The following is an 11,657-nucleotide window of genomic DNA, read 5'->3' as shown; positions in this document are numbered from 1 at the left end:
ATGCCCAGAAGTGGGATTGCTGGGTCATATGGCAGTTCTATTTCCAGTTTTTTTAAGAAATCTCCACACTGTTCTCCATAGTGGCTGTACTAGTTTGCATTCCCACCAACAGTGTAAGAGGGTTCCCTTTTCTCCACACCCTCTCCAGCATTTATTGCTTGTAGACTTTTGGATAGCAGCCATCCTGACTGGCGTGTAATGGTACCTCATTGTGGTTTTGATTTGCATTTCTCTAATAATGAGTGATGTTGAGCATCTTTTCATGTGTTTGTTAGCCATCTGTATGTCTTCCTTGGAGAAATGTCTGTTTAGTTCTTTGGCCCATTTTTTGACTGGGTCATTTATTTTTCTGGAATTGAGCTTCAAGAGTTGCTTGTATATTTTTGAGATTAATCCTTTGTCTGTTTCTTCATTTGCTATTATTTTCTTCCAATCTGAGGGCTGTCTTTTCACCTTACTTATAGTTTCCTTTGTAGTGCAAAAGCTTTTAAGTTTCATTAGGTCCCATTTGTTTTACAATACATCCTTAAGTCTATCTTAGACCCAATAGTTACTGGTAAACACTGGTTTGACCTCTATGTCTGTGAGATCTCACTTGATCTCGGTAGTAACCATCTGAGGTCTGAAACGTTATCCCTATTTTAGGCATCAGTTCAGTAGGCAGTTCTCTTCAGAGCCTAGGACTCTAAAGCCAGTGTTCTTTCTTTTCTGCCATGGTACCTTTTTTTTTTTCCTAATTTTTTGGCCATGCCTCATGGCATGGGGGAATCTTAGTTCCCTGAACAGGGATCAAACCTGTGCCCCCTGCATTGAAAGCACAGAGTCTTAACCACTGAACCACCAAGGAAGTCCCACCGTGTTATCTAAGTGGCTAGTTTTCAACAAAAAGAAGGTACATTGTGTGTTATGGCTCATAGTATAGTTTTTAACAGATAACATAAATTTTTAGAAAGCAGCATATTTTTAAGAAAGATCTTCCTAAAAACAAAGAAAAAAGAAGTGTGCTGCTTTTCCTCACTTAAAAAATGTATATAGTTGCTATAAAATCTCTTTATAAGGGCATTTGGAAAACTTGATACAAAGTAATTCAAAATTATACTAGCAATTTAAGTGGAATCCAAACATGCAGCAAGAGTCTCTACTACTTTAATGATTTCAGTTAAATAAAACCTATAAGCTGATAAAAAATTTTGAATCTGTATTTGAGTAGGTGCGTGATGTTGGCATGCTGACCAATTACAACAGGAAATTAACATAGCATTACATAATACAGCACATAATACAAACAAGGAAACTTTTGAAGTAAGCCATGGAAAAATCGTAAATAACAAACTACAAGGACTAAATGGAAGCATCAAGGGGTGACTGGTACAATAAAATATATTAACTATGAGAACAGTTTCTAATTCATCATATAACATTATCAAGACTGCACTGGAATGATTACAATGCTAAATTCTATGTGACTGCTGGACAATTATTGAGATTGGAGATTTGAACCAGATGATTACCAGTCTTTTAAAGTAGAGGCAGGAGGGGCTGCTGGTATGAGTCATGTAGAAAGATGAACTGAAAAAACTATCATGTTTAACAGAAGAAAGGAGGAGTTTGGGAGGGAAGGTAATTGTTTTAGAAATAGGATATGTGGCTTTACTATAACAAGATTCATGTACATTAACCATGTATACACAAAAATTCATCTCCTTTTCCTCTAGTCACACCATGTTTGTGGCTCGTGGGAATAAGATGAGGAGGTCATTGTTAAAAGGAATTTGAGTCGAAGTCAATGAAAACAACAGCATTTACTAGCATTTTAAAACAGATACCCAATACTAAGTGACATACACAATGAATGAAAAAAGGTATTGCTTTCTAGTCAAGTTCCAAATACTTCTATTGACGAAATACAGCTCATTCAGATTCCAGAGACTAATTGGAAACAGAGACTTTATGGAACCGAGCACTCATTTAACTTGTTCACAAGACAGTTGGCTTTGAATTATATTTCATTACCAATCAATCAAACAGTGGAAACAGTGGCAGACTTTATTTTTGGGGGCTCCAAAATCACTGCAGATGGTGACTGCAGCCATGAAATTAAAAGATGCTTGCTCCTTGGAAGAGAAGCTATGACCAACCTAGACAGCATATTAAAGAGTAGAAACATTACTTTGCCAACAAAGGTCTGTCTAGTCAAGGCTAGACAAGGTTTTTCCTCTAGTCAAAAAACCTCTAGTCAAGGTTTTTCCAGTAGTCATGTATGGATGTGAGAGTTGGACTCTAAAGAAAGCTGAGCGCCAAAGAATTGATGCTCTTAAACTGTGACATTGAAGAAGACTCTTGAGAGTCCTTTGGACAGCAAGGAGATCCAACCAGTCCATCCTAAAGGAGATCAATCCTAAGTGTTCATTGGAAGGACTGATGTTGAAGCTGAAACTCCAATACTTTGGCCACTCAGTGCAAAGAACTGACTCATTTGAAAAGACCCTGATATTGGGAAAGATTGAAGGTGGGAGGAGAAGGGGATGACAGAGAATGAGATGGTTGGATGGCACCACTGACTCAATGGACATGAGTTTGAGTAAACTCTGGGAGTTGGTGATGGACAGGAAGGCCTGGCATGCTGCAGTCCATGGAATCGCAAGGGGTCAGACATGACTGAGTGACTGAACTGAACTGAACTGAACTTGACCAATCAACCTAAATTAAAATACCCAGCTCACAGCAAAAATCTGAAAACGATGTCTTAAATATTAAAGCACATACTGGATGTCAGTAGCATGAAGTTTAGGACAAAGATGAACAAAAGCAATGACATAATACCAGCAGCTTTGAGCCCCTGCCATCAACAGTGGGGAACATGATGGAATCACCAGAGTGAGCAATGCAGTGACTTTTCTAACTTATCTTTACAGCTTGAAGAACTGTTAACTTTCTAATCTTAGCTATGTGGAATTCCAATGCCTGGTAATAAAGATGTGGTGCCAAGCATCAGATATATCCAGATAGATAGATAGATAGATAGATGGACTTCCCTGGTGGCTCAGACAGTAAAGAATCTGCCTGCAATGCAGGAGACCCAGGTTCAATCCCTGAGTCAGGAAGATCCCCTGGAGAAGGGAATGGTAACCCACTCCAGTATTCTTGCCTGGAAAATCCCATGGACAGAGGAATCTGGTGGGCTACAGTCCATGGGGTCACAAAGAGTCAGAAACGACTGAGCAACTAACACTTTCACTTTCATATATATATATATATATGTGTGTGTGTGTGTATGTATGTATATATGTATATAGCTACATTCACAAAGGTTCGTGTGTGTGTATGTATATATGTATATAGCTACATTCACAAAGGTTTGTGTGTGTGTGTATATATCCATAGCATGTCAGCCAACCCAACGTGCATCTCATCAAGGTGCATAACTGTCCTTTTCTTCTCAGATCTTTTTATAAATGTATACTTTAAGGACTTTGTGGACAGCGTAAAATAAAATAAAAATATTTTAGGCCCACTAAAATGCAGATTATTGGATATACATATATATATATATATATGAAATAGAATCTATATATTTATAATGACCCTATGGACTGTAACCCGCCAAGCTCCTCTGTCCATGGGATTCTCCAAACAAGAATACTGCAGTGGGTTGCCGTGCCCTCCTCCAGGGGATCTTCCCAACCCAGGGATCGAACCCACATCTCTTCTGTCTCCTGCATTGGCAGGTGGGTTCTTTACCACTAGCACCACCTTGGACAATTATAGGAGATACACACACACGTATATACACACACACATGTATATGTATACACACATATGTATATGTATATGTATATATAATAGAATCTATACATTTAATAATGTAAATCTGTAATCTGTTTTTATATATAGTATATATTCATATATTATAGGATTTATATATATAATCCAGTGAACTTTTGCTTACCAAAGAGCTGATTCACTGAATGTTGTATTATAATATTATAAGAATGTTAAACCTACTGTTACTCTCTAGTTGCTTCCTTCAAATATTTATTATACAAGACCATCAGAAGATTGTGGTTTATCATTTTATTGCTTTCTTCATGTATATATATTTTCTCAAAGCATAATCATGTATTATTCAATAAATGAAAGAACAATTATGATTATGTTTCATTACTTCCCTGGTGGCTCAAACGGTAAAATGTCTGCCTACAATGTGGAAGACCAGGGTTCAATCCCTGGATTGGGAAGATCTCCTGTAGAAGGAAAGGGCAACCCACTCCAGTATTCTTGCCTGGAAAATCCCATGGATGGAGGAGCCTGGTAGGCTACAGTCCATGGGGTCGCAAAGAGTTGGATACAACTGAGCGACTTCACTTTCTTTTTTTTTTTTTATTTTGCGACTTCACTTTCACTTTTCATTACTTTACATCCCATTCCCTGCTTTAAACCTCTCAGTTTCATATCTTTATTGTTCATGGTATTTATGACAAGTTGATCCTCGTCTCTGGAGGTCAGTATAATCATCTCTAAAGTGAAGGGTTAGACTAAACTGAAATAATCCACAAATTCCCTTCCAGTTCTAAAATTCTGTGTTCCATTATCTCCAAACTATTGTACAAGTCCATGAGGCTCTTCTAAAAATAGCTATCTTTTAAAAAACACTTTATTGACCTGCATGAATTGAGAACGGACGTGGTATCAACTCTCTTTTCCTTAAATTTGTGATAAGGGAGTCAAACATGTGTTTAGAAATGTTTAGCCTAAGAAAAGGGAAGGTATAAGGATAATCAGCCTTTGGGTTAATTAAATAGGGACTAGTATTCACTCTCTTAGTGTTTTCACTCTCTTAGTAAAGGATAGACTAAGAGGGAGCAAACTGCACTGAATCCCAGAGTGGATAATGTAACTGCATCACAAAATGTTGTAGAAGCTGGAGATGCTTTTAGTAAAGGTAACCATTTGTTACAAAATATCAGCTAACCTCCCCTCTAGAACAATTTAAAGTTAAGGAGTTTAAAAGGGAGAAAGAGGGTGCAAAACAAGATTGGAGCTGTTTCTCCTAACTCCACATGAAGGTACTTATGTATTTACTTGTATATTTGTTAATTACTTATTTTTCTGAGCTATTTCTCCTAGGAGAAAATCCTCATGCCTAACCTATACGAAATTGACCTTTAAAGATACGCACATCATTATTGCTCCCAAGTTAGTCTGTATGCACAAGTTATATGTAGTTAGTTTATATGTATCAAGATATAGTGACAGAACTTGATCCCTCCACTTCCTCCACACTAACCAGTTTACAATTTGAATGTGTCAGAAGTTTTTAAATTATGTCTATTAATCCTAGTAATCACAGCACATTGTATAAAAATAGACATAATTTCTTTCTAAATAATCATTAAGTACAAGTTCAAAATTGAGTAGATAACAGTTGGTGGGCACAGAGACATAGCTAACCATTAATAACGGGCTCATCTGGTGAACTTCAAGTTCTTCTTTAATGTTATAAGTTGAAGGGCATTTGTGGGCAGTAAGGATGACAACCCATTCAAGAAGGAAGCAATCTTAAAGTTTGTTCTTTTAAAAAAATGTTCCCATAACTTATTCAGTTCCATCTAAATATTGCAAAAAGCTGAATTGCAAATGTTAACCTAAACATGAATAAAAAATGTTGATATTTTATTTAACCTAAGAATAGTAATTATAGATAGGCTGCTTTTATGATTATCATATTTAAAATATATCATTTTACATTGGGAATACAGGGGGCATTGTCACTGTGATGTTATTATAAGAAAATTTGTTTTGAGTGCATTAAAAATACAGAAGATAATTATTGCAATCTAAGAGGAAAAGTTGTTTGCTTATGACAGTCTGTCAGTAGATGTAGCCTAGGAAGAGAAGTATGGTAGCCGCTTTATGTAAAACGGTAGGAGAAGGACACAAACTCAGAGAAATTTTTCCCAGCTGCTGTTATTAAAGAAATTCTTTTATAGAAGAGAAGCTGTTGTTGTTTGTTTGTTTGTTTTTTCTTTCCGTTTTTGCTTCCATCTCTGAATCCTTTGCTTTCATGTGGCATGCAAAGCGCCTGTATCTTCTGTTATTGAAACTGCCAACTGTTAAAATGGATTGAGTTGAACCAGAGGAGGAGAATAGCCCCACTGAGGCAAATGCATTTTTATACCCCTCTTTAATAAAATATTGTAAGGAATAGCTAGAAAGTTTCCCCTCAGACTTTCATCTCAAATTGTTAGATTGTAGCTGTGTGAAGATTCATTATTGACTGCTGTCAGACAGTTTGGGAGAGGAGGTGAAGAGACTTGTCTGCTGACTTTCTGTGTGCTTTGTCAAATCAGGCACTTCGAGCAGAAGTACGAAGAGAAGGCTGATGTCAGGGGATGCCTTGAAGCAGGAACTTGGGCTTATCTCCTGTGACTTGCTTTCTTTTCTTTTCTGTTAAAGAAATCAGATTGGATTGTAAAATGATGGGAATATGACTGGACACAAACACGTTTATTGCAGGCTCAGCAGCCATTACATATCATTAGTGAAAGGAGGCAAGGGGCAAAGGGAAACATTTTGATGTCACTTTCATTCTTTTTAAGGACAGATGCATTCACTGATGGGAAATAAACTGGCATCTGTAAAATTTTAGAGACTGGTAATACTTTTATGCCCCCTTTTCTGTAAGTAAGCATAAAACTTTTTAATAGTCATTAATATAAACTGAAAGAATGGGTAATGTTGTAGTTGCTTTTAAAAATGCCAATTATGAAACAGCTGTGACTTATCAGAATCAGTATATTTCTGTATCAAAACAATATATCTTTTCCTTTCCTAGGTACATACTATGGGTAATGTACTGCTACAGCTGAAGTTAATGTCAAAATCCAATATTTTGAAGGTGATACTTTTTTAAAAAATTAAGAAATACAATTTGACCTTAACTTTCCATATGTAAGGGGCTTCCCTGGTGGCTCAGATGGAAAAAAATCTGCCTGCAATGTAGGAGACTCAGGTTCTATCCCTGGGTAGGGAAGATCCCCTGGAGAAGGAAATAGCAGCCCACTCCAGTATTCTTGCCTGGAAAATCCCATGGATAGAGGAGTCTGGCAGGGTACAGTCCATGGGGTTGCAAAGAGTTGGACATGACTGAGCAACTAACACTTTCACTTCCATATATAAAAAGGCTGTATTCCTTACACATCAACTCTAAAGTTAGTCCTGTTTTCTGACTTTTCTTGTTCTTTATTCTCCTTGCCAAAGAATCACTGTAATTGGCTTGCTCTGCAAAGAGGGGTTTTGTTGTTGTTATTGTTGTGCTTCTAAACATAGTTTTAAGGAACTGAATGTATTATGGCAGGAAATGCAAGGTTTAACCTGTCACTTCCATGCCCCTATCCCCATTGCCAAATTCCTGCTTTCTGCTTTGAGTGAAACTCCAGGGAAAAGCAACATTGCTAAAACATAACAGGTCCCAAGGAGTAATCTAGACAGAGGGCTATCCCAGAAAAGACAGTGTCTGTGTGCCCAGCATGGAACTTGGCCCTGCCCTACTTCCAAGCATCTAACACATCCTCATAGTCATTTCTTCTGTATTGTGATTTTTTTTTAAGTAAGGCACTTTTAGATGCCCCATATGGTTTAAACAAATCAGAAATTCATGTCCTAAATGTTTCGTTAGTCAGAATAATTAAGTTGATCAGTTCTGGGAGCAGTGGAAGCAAAATAATGGGGTCATTGAAGCAGTCAGGCTCTAATGGGAACCTGGGCTCATTCAGATATCAAATCTAATAATTGTTCTACACCTGTATGCACAGTCCCATTGAGCAAATTCACATTAAAGCTTTAGTGGAACACTTTCCATGCTGTGATCCAAAGGGACCTGCTTCTGTTTTCACAAGAAAGCACTGAATATTTTTTTGGCAATATGTTTTTTGTTGTGTGTTAACTAAGCTCTGCATATGTATGTTGATGCCCTATCCCTACATAGGGAAGGAGCAGAGGGAAAGATGTATAACCAGGCTGGTTTTCTTACCAGCGAAAGACAATAAAAGTGCAGCCAAGCATTTGCCACCTGGAGGCAAGAATATGAGATGATTGGACTCACCGGATGGGGTGGGGTAGGGGGAGTTTTGTTAAATAACTGATGCAACCTGGTAGAAATGAGGATCACTTAACTCTTTCCCCTCATAAAATAAGGTGCTTTCAAGCACAATTTGGGTTATTGAAATAGAAAGGAGCAATTAGGCATTTTGTAGTAATGCACTCTTTCGTTTCTCCTATGTCATTATATGACTGGAGCAGCAAATTGACTGCTTTTGATTTTCCTACAAGATATCTAAGGAGAACTGACAGACCTAAAAAAATGTTAAGATCTAAAGAGTGGAAAGATGAATTTAATTCTGTCCTGTAATGACCGTTGAACTAACAGATCAACGAAAACAGATCAAGGAAAATTAAAAGGTTTGCAGTACATCCTGAACAACCATGAAAAACAGATATGGCCAGTCCTCTTTACTAAAAAAGGCCATCAATGATGAATTAACTTACCTAAGGAATAGTTTTACTTTGACAAAGGAGGCAAGGATATACAATGGAAAAAAGACAACCTCTTTAACAAGTGGTGCTGGGAAAACTGGTCAACCACTTGCAAAAGAATGAAACTAGAACACTTTCTAACACCATACACAAAAATAAACTCAAAATGGATTAAAGATCTAAATGTAAGACCAGAAACTATAAAACTCCTAGAGGAGAACATAGGCAAAACACTCTCTGACATAAATCACAGCAGGATCCTCTATGACCCACCTTCCAGAATATTGGAAATAAAAGCAAAAATAAACAAATGGGACCTAATTAAACTTAAAAGCTTTTGCCACTACAAAAGAAGAACTATAAGGTAAGTGTGAAAGGACAGCCGTCAGATTGGGAGAAAATAATAGCAAATGAAAAAAGACAAAGGATTAATCTCAAAAAATACAAGCAACACCTGCAGCTCAATTTCCAGAAAATAAATGACCCAAGTCAAAAATGGGCCAGAGGAACTAAACAAGGACATTTCTTCCAAAGAAGACATACAGATGGCTAACAAACACATAAAAGGCTCAAATCACACATTATTAGGAAATGCAAATCAAAACCACAATGAGGTACTCCATTACACACCAGTTCAGGATGGCTGCTATCCAAAAGTCTACAAACAATAAATGCTGGAGAGGGTGTGGAGAAAAGGGAACCCTCTTACACTGTTGGTGGGAATGCAAACTAGTACAGCCACTATGGAAAACAGTGTGGAGATTTCTTAAAAAACTGGAAATAGAACTGCCATATGACCCAGCAATCCCACTTCTGGGCATACACACCGAGGGAAACCAGATCTGAAAGAGACACGTGCACCCCAATGTTCATCGCAGCACTGTTTATAATAGCCAGGACATGGAAGCAACCTAGATGCCCATCAGCAGATGAATGCATAAGGAAGCTGTGGTACATATACACCATGGAATATTACTCAGCCGTCAAAAAGAATTCATTTGAACCAGTCCTAATGAGATGGATGAAACTGGAGCCCCTTATACAGAGTGAAGTAAGCCAGAAAGATAAGGAACATTACAGCATACTAACACATATATATGGAATTTAGAAAGATGGTAACGATAACCCTATATGCAAAACAGAAAAAGAGACACAGAAATACAGAACAGAATTTTGAACTCTGTGGGAGAAGGTGAGGGTGGGATATTTCAACAAATGAACAGCATGTATACTATCTAGGTGAAACAGATCACCAGCCCAGGTGGGTGCATGAGACAAAGTCTCCGGCCTGGTGCACTGGGAAGGACCCAGAGGGAATCGGGTGGAGGGAGTGGGAGGGGGGATCGGGATGGGGAATAAGTGTAAATCTATGGCTGATTCATGTCAATGTATGACAAAACCCACTGAAATGTTGTGAAGTAATTAGCCTCCAACTAATAAAAAAATTAAAAAAAATAAAAAAAATAAAAACAAAATATAAATGATTTTTCACAAAAAAAAAAGAATAGTTTTAATAAACACACGCACCAACTTACTCATGAGTACTGTGCTCTAATATTTTCACTTTCTTTGTGGATAAACAAAAAACATATTTATTTGTGTATATATTCCAAAAAATCATTTCTTGAGTGCCTGTTATTTTCCAGGCACCAAGGAAGCAGATATAAATAGCAGTTCCTGAGTTTACAGAGCTCCCAGTAAAGTGGGGGATGACACAGGGACAGTCACAGTAGAAAGCTTGAGCTGAATCTTAACAACGGAGTAGGAGTTTCTCAGGCAGGAAAAGAAAAAAGAGAAGCTTGTTTCAAGAAAAGGAACAGCATTTGCAGACGCAATAGGAGAGCATGATATACTCAGAGAAGAGCAGGAAGTTCAACATTGCTAAAGTATAATATGAGAAATTGAGAAAAGGAATTGTCCTGAGAGGCCATGAATACTAAGGAGTTTGATTGTTTTATTGCATGGGTGATGAGGAGCCACTTGCAGATTCTTTTCTAGAATCTCCTAGCATTGTGGAAGGCTGATTGAGTTGGGGTGATGCTAGAGGCAGGAGAGAGTCAATGGGAGTCTATTAAAAGAGCCTAGGTAATGGAAGAAAGTCTACACTAGAGCAGCGGCAGTGGAGATGATAAGGAAGAAGAAATAGCAGAAAGAATGATTCAGGAGTTAGAAGTGACTGAACTTCTCGGGCAGTTGGATATGAAAGTGAAAAAAGGGAAGGAGCCTAGGACAATTGTGGGTTTTTAGTGGTTTTATAACATAATATATGGTAGTTGTATTAGTTTTCTAGGGTTTCCTAAGTGCCACTAGTGGTAAATAAAGTGTGAAAAGTGAGAGTGTTAGTTGCTCAGTCATGTCTCACTCTCTGTGACCCCCATGGACTGTAGCCCCTTTAGGCTCCTCTGTCCACAAGATTCTCCAGGCAAGAATACTGGAGTGGGTTGCCATGTCCCCCTCCAGGGATCTTCCCAACTCAGGGATTGAACCCATGTCTTCTGCACTGCAGGCAGCTTCTTTACCAGGTTCGATTCCTGGGTCGGGAAGATCCCCTGGAGGAGGACATGGCAACCCACTCCAGTATTCTTGCCTGGTGAGTCCTGTGGACAGAGGAGCCTGTTGGGCTAGTCTATAGGGTCACAAAGGGTCAGATATAACTGAAGAAACCTAGAACACATGCACGCGTATTAGTTTTCTAGGCCTGCTATAATGAAATATCGCAGACTGAGTGGCTTAAACAAAAGAGATTTATTGTCTCATAGTTATGGAGGCTGGAAGTCAAGGTGTCAGCAGGGCCATGCTTCCTCTAAAGGTGCTAGAGAGGGATCTGTTCTTGACCTCTCTCTTAGCTCCTGGTGGTTTTCTGGCAATCTTTGGCATTCTTTGGCTTGTAGAAGCATCATTCTGATCTCTACCTTCATCTACATGTGGCTTTTTCCATTTGTGTCTATCTCTAAATTTCTCTTTTTTAATAAGGACACGAGTCAAATTGGACTAGAACCTATCCTAATGACTTTATTTTGACTACCTCTGTAAAGGTCTTTCCTATATCCAAATAAGGCCATGTTCTGAGGTAATAGGAGTTAGGACCTCAGCCTAAGAATTTGGAGGGGGACCCATTTCAA

General features: G+C 38.1%; 1 protein-coding gene and 1 non-coding gene across 3 annotated transcripts in view; one reads left to right on the top strand and one right to left on the bottom strand.

The window, feature by feature from the left end:
- DIAPH2 (diaphanous related formin 2) overlaps window positions 1-11,657 on the top strand; it is a 932,191-nt gene that overhangs the window by 898,487 nt on the left and 22,047 nt on the right. The window lies entirely within an intron of this gene.
- TRNAE-UUC lies at window positions 775-847 on the bottom strand. Its single transcript has one exon. It is a non-coding gene; the product is annotated as a tRNA-Glu (tRNA).

The sequence above is a fragment of the Cervus canadensis genome, chromosome X (assembly GCF_019320065.1).
Source record: "Cervus canadensis isolate Bull #8, Minnesota chromosome X, ASM1932006v1, whole genome shotgun sequence".
In the NCBI taxonomy this organism is placed as follows: Eukaryota; Metazoa; Chordata; class Mammalia; order Artiodactyla; family Cervidae; genus Cervus; species Cervus canadensis.
This window is presented reverse-complemented; position numbering and strand designations above follow the sequence as displayed.